Source organism: Pleurodeles waltl, chromosome 1_2 (assembly GCF_031143425.1).
Source record: "Pleurodeles waltl isolate 20211129_DDA chromosome 1_2, aPleWal1.hap1.20221129, whole genome shotgun sequence".
Lineage (NCBI taxonomy): Eukaryota > Metazoa > Chordata > Amphibia > Caudata > Salamandridae > Pleurodeles > Pleurodeles waltl.
This window is the reverse complement of record NC_090437.1, coordinates 388,340,940-388,353,842: the sequence shown is the minus strand read 5'-3', so window position 1 is coordinate 388,353,842 and position 12,903 is coordinate 388,340,940.

Below are 12,903 nucleotides of genomic sequence, written 5' to 3'. Positions count from 1 at the left end.
TGATTCTAACTTACTCAGACTCCTTCACTCACTCCTTCACCTTCACTTTCACTTATTCATACTCATTCTCTCACCCACTTTCATTGATTCTAACTCACCTTCACTCTCTGTGGCACTTTTAAACACACCAAACTAACACACATCCTCACTCAATCTCAATACCCTTCAAGTAGAATAGCATCCTAGGAAATAAAGCAATTCAAGTATATTCACACCTGAATGTCCCCTACCAAAACCTTAGTAATTTATGTATTTCTGTTTTACAGGAGTGTAGGTACAGAAAACTAGGTACAAATCTAGTGAAGAATGATATACATTATATTTTCTTCCTCTTGTTCAAGAATTGTTGCTTTACTGAGTAAAGTTATTTAAGTTAGAGTAGCAGTATTGCATGTATACCATCGTTATACAACGAGTCTGAACAGAAACTGATGGGAAGGAAAAAGGAGTGAAAACACACATGGGTTCAGAATGACTATTTAGATGCATAGCACAGTATGGGAGGCTAGTTATATAATAGCAAATGTGAAGAAATAGTAGTTAGCGAGGACAACCTAGTTGAGTTTGTGGGGTGAAAAACAGTAGGTATATATGGAATTTAGCACGTTGCGAGTTGTCACTGCTAAGTGAGTTCAAAGGGTCAGATGCCCTGTAGGCAGGCCCACTTAGAAGTAAGGCCCATATTTATACTTTTTGACGCTAAACTGCGCTAACGCAGTTTAGCGTCAAAAAGTTTTGCGCCGTCTAACGCCATTCTGAAGCGCCATGCGGGCGCCGTATTTATGGAATGGCGTTAGACGGCGCAATCAGACCGGCGCTGCCTGGTTTGCGTGGGAAGAAACCACGTAGACCAGACAGCGCCGGCGTAGGGGGAAAATGGCGCATGGGCGTCTTAAAATGGGGCAAGTCATGTTACGTCGAAAAAATCGTCTTAACCCGACTTGCGCCATTTTTTAACGACGCCCATCCCCCATCAACATGACTCCTATCATTGTAAAGATAGGAGTCATGCCCCCTTGCCCAATGGCCATGCCCAGGGGACTTCTGTCCCCTGGGCATGGTCATTGGGCATAGTGGCATGTAGGGGGGCACAAATAAGGCCCCCCTATGCCACCAAAATAAAATATAAAAAATAAAAAATAAAACTTACCTGAACTTACCTGAATGTCCCTGGGGTGGGTCCCTCCATCCTTGGGGGTCCTCCTGGGGTGGGCAAGGGTGGCAGGGGGGGTCCCTGGGGGCATGGGAGGGCACCTGTGGGCTCATTTTGAGCCCACAGGCCCCTTAACGCCTGCCCTGAGCAGGCGTTAAAAAGTGGCGCAAATGCGCCGTTTTTTGCCACGCCAACTCCCGGGCGTCTCTTTTGCCCGGGAGTATAAATACCACGTAAAGGCCTGGGAGTCATTTTTTAGACGGGAACGCCTCCCTTGCATATCATTAACGCAAGGAAGGGGTTCACGCTAAAAAATGACGCACATTCCGGGAACTTTGGCGCTATTCGCCTCTAACGCCATAGTATAAATATGGCGTTAGTTGGCGTTAGTTTTGCGTCGAAATTGCGTCAAAAAAAACGACGCAATTTCGGCGCAAACGGAGTATAAATATGGCCCTAAGTGTGATCGTACAACATCAGTGATCAGAAACAATAAATTAGAGTTATTTCAATTAAGTTACTCCATTTGCAGGTGTTTGAGCAGCAAGTGTTTTTTTGTTCGTTTATAAATATTGCAAATGTTAAAAGATGTAAAATTATGTGGTTTCACTTAGAATGCAATTCTATATCCTTGATGGTCGGCCAGAGAATTAGAAAAGAGTAAGTATTGTTCCTCACTTGGAATATGGACTTTTCCGCTCTCCAGAGATGGCGATAGTATTTGCCATATACTTAGTGGGTGTTCAATCTTGGTGCAATTGAGATACGATGTTTAGAATGTTCAGTAAACTTACAGTGGTGGGCGTTTGGAACATCTTAGTACAGGTGTCATTTGCGTATATTCCTTTGTGTCAGAGTTTGGTCTAACAACAGCAGGTAGCAGTGCCTTTCACGAAGTTAACTGAATGACTGAGAGATCTGTGCAGGTGAACTTTCCCTGCTCCAGTTGGAAAATGGCAAGTCCATGTACAGCATAAGTTCTCCTTCAGGATGAGAGGTTTGCTGGTCGTAAGTAGTTTCTACTCATATTATTAATTTTCCATCATTGTTTTATGTGTGCGTTCATATTCAGTTTTGCATCCAACATGATACCTGATGATTTTCTATCAGTGATACACTCGGACAAAATGCATGTTTTTGGAGGGAATCTAGACATTTCTTGGATACATTCTATAGAGTCTGAGGTGATGAGTAAGAGTAGTACACTCCATCTTCTGAGACGTGTCTATTATTCACATTTAGGCCCTCATTACAACCCTGGCGGTCAGTGTAGAAGTGGCGGTAATACCGCAAACAGGCCGGCGGAAAAAAATGATATTACAAGCATGGCGGTTACCGCCATGCCAAACCGCCACTTCTACACTCCGACCGCCAGGGTGGTAACGACCACTGGGCTGGAGACTTCAGTCTCCAGCCCGTCGGCTGTCACTAGACCGCCGGTGGTATCACGACCCCGCATACCGCCATGGATTTTGTGGGGTTCTGTACCGCCACAAAATCCATGGCGATAGGCACTATCAGTGCCAGTGAATAAGTTCCCTGGCACTGATAGGGGTCTCCCCCACCCACCCTCCCCAGAGTCCTCCCCCCAAACCTACGACCCCCTTACCAACCCTCAAAGGTGGGAGGAGCCCCTCCCCAACCCCCCAACATTGACACACACACCCCCAACCCCCTACACGCACACTCACACAACTACTTCACATACATGCAGACATACATGCACACAGACATATACTCACACATTTCCCATACACACAACACCCCCGCATGCATACACGCACTCACACACCCCCTCTACACACTCACAGGCCCACCCCCATGCACGCACTCAACACCCCCCACCACCCCCTCCCCTAACGGACGATCACCTTACCATGTCCGGTGGTCCTCCGGGAGGAAATGGGGGCTGCTCCGCCGCCAGCTCCCCGTCACCAGAACACTGCCACGCCGAATCCTGGGACGTGATTTGGTGGGCGGTGTTCTAATGACGTGGCGGTGGAGGTGGAGCAGCCTCCACTTCACCGCCGACTGCCAGTATGGCTGCTGGCGGCTCTCCGTCCGAAAATGGGCAGAGGGCTGCCAGCAGTCATGATACGCTGGGCGGAAAACCACCTGCACTGGCGGTCTTCAGCACGGCAGTACCTCGGCGGTCTTTGAAAAAGGCCGCCGAGGTCCAAATGAGGGCCTTAGTTTGTGTCTGGACATTCAATGTCATTTGAGATCTGTTATCAACTCAATCGAGTTTAAGTGCAGTAGAGTTGGCTAATACAGATTAAGGTTTCCAAATGGTTCTAAATATATATTGACCAGCATGGGAGTAAGATTCGGGTGTAATCCCTAAGAATTGTGAGAATTGAGGTAAAAGCGTTCCGTACGTTTTAGCCATTTGAGAATATGAGAGTATGAATTGAGAGTATGAATGCAATGATTCTCTGACTGTAGCTCTTAGACTCAACATTGACATTAGCAGTCACCCAAGATGTTGTAGTGTAAATTGTCAAATTCTACAGACAGATCTAACAGGATGCATAGACGCTTAGACAAACAAAAACTGTATCCCTGATCAGTAATGTATCACCCACTACTTTTATCATCGTAGTTAAACCAAACTGATGTCAGTAAAGTAGGCAGTTTTCGTTAATGTGCTGTTTCAATACATCCTCAACATATTTAGATATGAAGTTTGATATAAAGGGGAGTCCCGAGTTGGGATGCTTTATGTTGTTTACATTTGGTTCAACTTTTAGGAACTATGACAAAAAGTCTGATGATCTCTCTCATTAGAGTTGGTAATACAACTATTTCGTGTCAGAGATGAACTTAAGTTCTTGGGCAAGTGTAGTAGGAAGATGAAACATTTGTCTAGTTGAGAAGGGATGGAATCTAGGGGGTAAATCAAGGGTTTAATGGTGTCTACTATTTTCCTAAGAATGGCATGGTCAATATAAAATCTCGATATTGATCAAGGGTTAACTTCCTAATTTTAGCCATTGATCTATCATAGGAATGCATGTTACCCCTAATGATGACATGATTGCATAATTTGTACACAATTAACGGTCAGGTTAATCACTGTACCAGACTCCAGTAATAGTTTTCTATCGGAATCCATTTAACATAAAAAGTGGAGTTGACACTATAGTAAAATTTCAAATACTAGTTTATGCTTTGATAAGGATAGATTGTATTGCAATGGCAAAGCTTCAAAGTCAAGTTGCCAATAAACAAATAATGAGCCCTCAAGTGAGATTTGCATTTCTGTGAGTACAATGTAACCACATATCATACAGGATGCAGCACTCTAGGGCCCTGATTTATACTTTTTGATGCAAAACTAAGCTAACGCAGTTTTGTGTCAAAAGGTTTAGCGCTGATTAGCACCATAATTTAACGTCACCCGGGCGTCATATTTATACTATGATGCTAGGTGGAGCTAAAAATAGTTTAGAGTCATTTTTTTACCGTTGGAAAATGGGTTATTGGTAAGGGCAGGTAGGTACCTACACTTCGCAATAGGACACTAACCTCCACTTAGGTCCAGTTAGGTCTCAGTAAATTAAATCCAGCTCAACCCTTGGTAGCTTGGCAACGAGCGTCAAGGCTTAACTTAGGAGGCAGAGTGTAAAGCATTCAAATATCACAAAACAGTAATTAAATAAAACACAGGAAACAGTTTAAAAGTCCAAAACCAATTTATAAAAATAGTTTATATTTTTATCTTTAAAATGACACTACAATGAATAAAATCGGATAAGGGGAACCGGAGATATGAATTTTTAAAGAATTATTGTTTTTTAGCACCTAGAAACAAAAAGCGCCAATCAGGTCATCTGGTTGCACCTCGACCGGGGCAAAGTCAAAGTTTAAGGCCGACCGCGATGGAGCCCTGCTCGGCTACAGGCCGTGGGAGGCCTCGGTTAAAAGTTTACCTTCACACTTAGGCCGTCATTCCAACCCTGGCGGTCATGGACCGGCAGGGTGGAGGGACACGGAAGCACCGCCAACAGGCTGGCGGTGCTTCCAGGGCCATTCTGACCGCGGCGGTAAAGCCGCGGTCAGAAAAGGGGATCCGGCGGTTTCCCGCCGGATTTCCCCTGGCCCGGAGAATCCTCCATTCCATGGGGATTCCGACCCCCTTCCCGCCAGCCTGTTTCTGGCGGTCTACACCGCCAGAAACAGGATGGCAGGAACGGGTGTCGTGGGGCCCCTGGGGGCCCCTGCACTGCCCATGCCTCTGGCATGGGCATTGCAGGGGCCCCCTAACAGGGCCCCATAAAGATTTTCACTGTCTGCTTTGCAGACAGTGAAAATCGCGATGGGTGCAACTGCACCCGTCGCACCCCTGCAACTCAGCCGGCTCCATTCGGAGCCGGCTTCATTGTTGCAGGGTCTTTCCCGCTGGGCCGGTGGGCGCCCTTTTGGCGGTCGCCCGCCGGCCCAGCGGGAAAGTCAAAATGACCCCCGCGGTCTTTCAACGAGGTTACTTTGGCGGGCGGCGTCCGCCGCCCGCCAATGTCAGAATGAGCCCCTTAGTCTTTTTTTCAAAGATTTTCTTCAGCGGGACGAACCTGCCAGTCCAATCCGACCTCCTGGAGCCCTTCTCCGGATACGCGTCGCGGGAATCCTCGGTGGAGATTTTTACCTTCGGACGTAGTCATTTTTTCGAGGTGAAAATCCTTCGACCGGGGTAAACCTGGATCTTGATCCGACGTCCCTGGAGCCCTCCTCAGATACGCTGGCTGGGAGGTCCCGGTCAACTTTTTACCTTCGGACTTAGGGCCGTATTTATACTTTTTGGCGCACAACTGCGCCAATGCAGTTGTGCGTCAAAAAATTTAACGCTGGCTAATGCCATTCCAAAGCGCCATGCGGGCGCCTTATTTATGGAATGACGTTAGCCGGCGGAGCTGCCTTGTGTGCGTAAAAAAAAATGACTTACACCAGGCAGCGCCGGCGTAGGGGAAAATGGAGCTTGGGCGTCAAAAAATGGGGCAAGTCAGGCTGAGGCAAAATTTTCGCCTCAACCCGATTTGCGCCATTTTTTTGGACTCCCAACCCCCATTTTAATGACTCCTGTCTTAGCAAAGACAGGAGTCATGCCCCCTTGCCCAATGGCCATGCCCAGGGGACTTATGTCCCCTGGGCATGGTCATTGGGCATAGTGGCATGTAGGGGGGCACAAATCAGGCCCCCCTATGCCACCCAAAAAAAAAAAAAAAAAATACTTACCTGAACTTACCTTAAGTTCCCTGGGATGGGTCCCTCCATCCTTGGGCGTCCTCCTGGGGTGGGCAAGGGTGGCAGGGGGTGTCCCTGGGGGCATGGGAGGGCACATCTGGGCTCCTTCCGAGCCCACAGGTCCCTTAACGCCTGCCCTGACCAGGCGTTAAAAAATGACGCTAAAGCGGCTGGACGTCATTTTTTTTGAGCCGCCCACTCCCGGGCGTCATTTTTGCCCGGGAGTGTAAATACGGCGCACATGCCTTGGAGTCATTTTTTAGAAGGGCACGCCTACCTTGCATATCATTAACGCAAGGAAGGTGTCCACGCTAAAAAATGACGCAAACTCCAAGATCTTTGGCGCTAGACGGGTCTAACGCCAAAGTATAAATATGGAGTTAGTTTTGCGTCGGATTTGCGTAAAAAAAACGACGCAAATCCGGCGCAAACAGAGTATAAATATGCCCCTTAGTCTCTTTTACTGAGATTTTCTTTACTGGGACGAACCAGCAAATCAGGCCGGCTCGCGGTTGAGGCAAGCCGGCTAGAGTTGCCTCGGCGGGTCAGTCCCTCTATGGAGCTTTTTTTCAAAAGTTCTCCAAACTTCTCCAAACTTCTGGGGCTTCTCCCAGATGTCCTTTTAAGGTTCTTTTGAGGTCCACAGCTCACCCCAAGGGTCCAGAAGTTCTGAGATGGTCCTTGGGGGGTGCAGACTACAACTCCCAGAATGCACCTGGCGCAAACTCCTTTTTGGCCACTGGACAGTGGTCTGCCCGGGTCGCTTTCTTCAGGAGTTGGTGCAGGGGACTCTGGTTAGCAATTTTTCACCTGTAGCAAACAGGGAGTCCCTCCTTGAACCAGTTAAAGCCAGGCAAAGTCCTTCTTGTGGTGAAGCCCAGGTGTGCAGCTGGTGCAGTCCTTCTGAGTGCAGGTTCCAGGTGCAGGCCAGGGGTCCAGCAGGGCAGTCCTTCTTCTTCTGTAGTTCTTCCTTGGTGGATGTGGTAGGGAACTGAGGTGTGGGTGCAGGTCTGCCAGTTTTATCCTTGCTCCTGGGTGAAAAGCAGGGGGTTCCTGGTTCTCCAATCAGGTGCAGGGTCCTTCACCCTGTGATGACCACTTCCTGGGAAGTGTGGCAAAAATCAATCCCAGGAGGCAACATTCTCCAAAAATCCATCATGGCTGAATCTGATTTTTGGGGGTTACATCTGGCTGAGCCCACCCACTGGTGTGGCTAAAAATTATAAACACACCCCTCTCCTGCCCTCTCCTAATCTAATCAAGGGGGCACCTAGTTGTCTGGGGTTGCAGGATGTGGGGGTGTTGCTGGTTTCTCCAAATGTCCTTCTCTGCCTTTGAAGACCAGTTTGGCAGCCCTCCACCTTCCTGCCTCACCATCTGCTGAGGGGAGATTCCCTCCCACAGGCACATTCCTTTGTGTGAAGCCAGGCCACTTCACAACTCATCAAGGCAGCCTGGCCAGGCTGCTAGAGGCTGGCCAATCAGAGCACAACAGCCAAAAACAATGCAGGGCTGAAATTGGCAACTTTTCAGGTAAAGTTTAAAACTCTTTATCTGAACAAGTTATATTAAATCCAACAACTGGAAGTTGTGGGATTTATTATAACATTTAAATTGATACCAAACTCTTGGTATCCATCATTTAAGGGGACTTTAAAAATTAAAATAAAGTCTCCCCATTCTAGCCTATGAAGGCCATTTACTACAATGAGGGTAAAATGAATGTGGCAGTTTTTTACCTCACCAGGGCTTATAAAACTATTTTTATAAGGTCCCTGCTTATAGTTACATGGCACCCAGCCCTAGGGGCACATAGGGCACAACTTAGGGGTGACTTATATGTAAGCATAAGGTAGTTTAATACTTTGGAACTACTTTTAATTCCAAAGTCGAATTTGCATATAACTTTAATTTAAAAGCAGCCAGCAAGGCAGGCCTGCCTTTAAAATGACACTGGGCACCCCAGCAGTGCACCTATAGGTGCACTACCTATGCTGTGGTCCCTACACCTACATGCCCTACCACATACTAGGGACTTATAGGTAGGTTACTGGTTAGCAGTACCCAGGGCACCATCAGAGTCAGGAAAACACCAGCAAAAAGTGGAAAATGGGGGCAAAAAGTTAGGGGGCCTCTGCAATCAGCCCGGTTTTCTCACACAAGCCCCCCCCCAGCCTACACGCCCAGTAGACTTAGCCCAACCCTGGGAGAGTCTTCCTGGCTTGTTAGGCGAGGAAGACAGTGAAGAAAACTGGCTGTCCCTTTGCAGGGCCTACTCTGCCTTACATCCTCCTGTCATGGTCACTCCCTCTGGGTAGTGACTCCATCCCAACAGTGAAAGGAACCATCTCAAACTGAAACTTCCCTTCAGGGGTCTTCCTCCTCTCTCTCTGCCAACTTGGGTAGTGAGGTGCCCACCTCCCCTACTCCTAACTTTGCTAGGGCAACACCTAGCTTGCCCAAAGAGGTCACCCAACACTTGAGCAACCCCACCATGACCAACAGGGTCAGGGGGCCTACTTTGCTATTGGCACTGGGGTCTGCCTCCCAGGCCAAGTATAGTGCTGCCAGGAAGGCTAGCACCCAGCAGAGGCTACTGACAGCTGTCAGTACCCAGAACCACACCCTATGCTCTCCACTGACAGGTGGCTGAGCTACTTTAGGGGCAACTGTGGGGTCCTGGCACCCCTCTTGCTGTCTAAAGTGGGGGGCTTCCACCTCCTGTGGCAGACACCCTCCTTCCACTCTCCCTTCTGTCAGTGCAGGGGCAACACCTTGCATCTGGACAGCTGCCTGACTACTCAGGACTTCATTGGGGTCTGGTGAGCCCTCACCAGTGCCAACTCTGGGCTCCCCCCCTACTGGGGCAGAAAGCCTTTGGCTCCCTGGAACTCTCTTTAAGAGTGGCCTACCCTTCCTTTTCTTCTTTCCTTTTCTTGGGGACCCCTGTCTCCTAACTGTAGGGACTGACTCCCCAGGACTTTGGGTTGGGGGTGCCCTGGGCGACCGCCCCATCTGGGACTAGACTCACCTCTTGGAGGTCATTGCCCAGGATACAATCTAGGGGGAGGTCAGCACTGACTACCACCCTAAACCAGTCAAGGATACTCTCCCTCTCTAGGGGCACTATGGCTACAGGTTTGGAGGTGACCTCCCCTGTGGCTATCCTGACTTTCCTGGTCGCACCTAGGACATACATGTCTGAGGTCACTAACCGGTCACTCACCATAGTGTGACTGGCACAGGTCTCTCTCAGGCCAGTGGTAGGGATCCCATTCACCTGAATGGGGTGGAAGTGCCTACTCCCACCCTCAGGGATCACCAGCTTACCATCTGGTCCTGTCTCCCAGCTCAATGCTAGGAGGACTTCATCATCTGAGGAGTCCTCCTCCATGGCTACACTGGACAGCCCAGTGCTAACCACCTTCTTTGGACAGGCTGCATCTCCTCTGAAGTGACCTGTCTGCTGACAGTCAAAGCAAGCCTTACTGTCCAAGAGATTTTTAAACCCTGGGTCTCCCTGTCTCTGCTTGTCAGAGTGGGAGTGGGATTTACTCTCCTCCTTCTTAGGGTTCTGGGGTACAGAGGGAGTCTCTGTGGTGGGCTTACCACCTCCCTCCTTAGGTTTTTGGGGACCTGACCCCCCGTTCTTGGAGTCTCCCCCCTGGGACTTGACAACCACCCTGGTTCTCAACCACTCATCAGCTGCCTCCCCTAGCTCTCTAGGGTTGGTCAGCTTAGAGTCCACTAGATGCTGGCGTAACCTTTCTTGGGTACAATTGGTCAAGATGTGCTCTCTCATGATCAGATTGTATAACCCCTCATAAGTATTTACTTTGTTAACAATAATCCAGCCCTCTAGTGCCTTAAGTGAGGTGTCTACAAAGTCAACCCAAGACTGGATACTGACCTTCTGGGTGTCCCTGAACTTCATTCTATACTGCTCTGGGGTCAGACCAAACTTCTTGGTTAAGCACCTCTTCATACAAGGGTATGAATCTGCCTCCTCCCCCTTAAGGTCAGAAGCCTATCCCTCCCTGAGTTGGGGACCAACTCCCATAAAAGTGAACCCCAGTATTGAGGCCTAACCCTTCTCATTTGGAGTGCCCTCTCAAAGGCCTCCAACCACTTGTCTATATCATCCCCCTCTACATAAGCAGGAACCACCCCCTTGGATAATCTGGGGCAAAACCCCCCCTACCCAGGACACCTCAACTTCTCTGTCGCTGCCACCATCTCTTTTCTCTCTCTTTGCCCACTTTTTCTTTTCTAGGGCCAGCTTCTCTGCCTCCAAAGCTATAAATGGTAGCTAGGCCTCCAGCTCTCTTTCTCTGAGGGACAGGTTCTCTCCTCCTGAAGGGACCCCCTTCCCCAACTAGCTTTGGGTCTGCCCCTAGTGACTGTATGTAATGAGGACCGGTCTTCCTCATCCTCACTTAGGCTCAGATGCCCTCCCTCCCCTGAGTGGTTAGAGCTGGCATTCTTTTCTACTTCTCCCTCCTCTGGAGCTTCCTCTGGGTCTACCTCTTGGGCCTCAGTCCATGCTGTCAGGGATTTGATCAGGACATGCTTCCTGAGATCTGTGGTTGCAGGCAACCCTCTTTCAGTACACAACCCCCTAAGCTGGACTACTGTCAGTGTGGGTAGGCTAACCAGATCAGGGGCCATATTTATACTTTTTGACGCAAAACTGCGCCAACGCAGTTTTGCGCCAAAAAAATTAGCGCCGGCTAACGCCATTCTGAAGCGCCATGCGGGCGCTGTATTTATTGAATGGCGTTAGCCGGCGTTAGCCGACCGGCGCTGCCTGGTGTGCGTGAAAAAAAATGACATACACCAGGCAGCGCCGGCGTAGAGAAAAATGGCGTTTGGGCGTCCAAAAATGGGACAAGTCAGGCTGAGGCAAAAAAATCGTCTTAACCCGATTTGCGCCATTTTTTTTGGGCGCCCAGACGTCATTAACATGACTCCTGTCTTAGCAAAGACAGGAGTCATGCCCCCTTGCCCAATGGCCATGCCCAGGTGACTTATGTCCCCTGGGCATGGTCATTGGGCATAGTGGCATGTAGGGAGGCACAAATCAGGCCCCCCTATGCCACAATTTTTTTTTTTTAAAAATACTTACCACAACTTACCTTTTCTTCCCTGGGATGGGTCCCTCCATCCTTGGGTGTCCTCCTGGGGTGGGCAAGGGTGGCAGGGGGTGTCCCTGGGGGCAGGGGAGGGCACCTCTGGGCTCATTCTGAGCCCACAGGTCCCTTAACGCCTGCCCTGACCCAGGCGTTAAAAAGAGGCGCAAATGCGGGTTTTTTTGCCCCGCCCACTCCCGGGCGTCATTTTTGCCCGGGAGTATAAATACCACGCACATGCCTGGGAGTCATTTTTTAAGACGGGAACGCCTACCTTGCATCTCATTAACGCAAGGAAGGTGTTCACGCTAAAAAATGACGCTAACTCCATGAACTTTGGCGCTAGACGCGTCTAACGCCAAAGTATAAATATGGAGTTAGTTTTGCGTCGAATTTGCGTCGAAAAAAACGACGCAAATTCGGCGCAAACGGAGTATAAATATGCCCCCAAGCTCCATGGTTCCCTAGTTTTGTGTCAACAAAAACTTTTTGCAAAAATTGGAAACAAGAATTTAGAAAAATAACAAAAATTCAATACTTGAAATTAATCCAAATTAAAAATTAAAAACATTTTTTGCACTAGGACAATTTAAAGGATTTTTAATTAGTTTTACTTAAAACTGTAACGTGATACTGAACACAAGTACATGATCCACCACTGCTCACCAAAAATGTTGGAAAATGGGTTATTGGTAAGGGCAGGTAGGTACCTACACTTAGCAATAGGCCACTAACCTCAACTTAGGTCCAGTTAGGTCTCAGTAAATTAAACCCAGCTAAACCCTTGGTAGCTTGGCAACGAGCGTCAAGGCTTAACTTAGGAGACAGAGTGTAAAGTATTCAAATATCACAAAACAGTAATAAAATAAAACACAGGAAACAGTTTAAAAATCAAAAACCAATTTATAAAAATAATTTATATTTTTATCTTTAAAATGACACAAAAACGAATAAAATCGTATAATGGGAACCGGAGATATTAATTTTTAAAGAATTATTGTTTTTTAGCGCCTAGAAACAAAAAGCGCCAATCGGGTCATCTGGTTGCACCTCGACCGGGGCAAAGTCAAAGTTTAAGGCGGACCGCGATGGAGCCCTGCTCAGCTACAGGCCGCAGGAGGCCTCGGTTAAAAGTTTACTTTCACACTAAGGACTTCATTACAACATTGGCGGTAAAAGCCTCTTACTGCCTTGCAGAAGACCGCCAACACACCGCCGAGGCTGCGGAATTCCGCCACAGCTATTACGACCCACATCTCGAAATCCGACAAAATCCAGACACCCACACAAGTCCGCCACACCAAAGGTCAGTGATAAACTGGCGAAAACAAAACCGACACCGTCACGCCAACAGAAAATCCGCCCATGCTATCACGACCC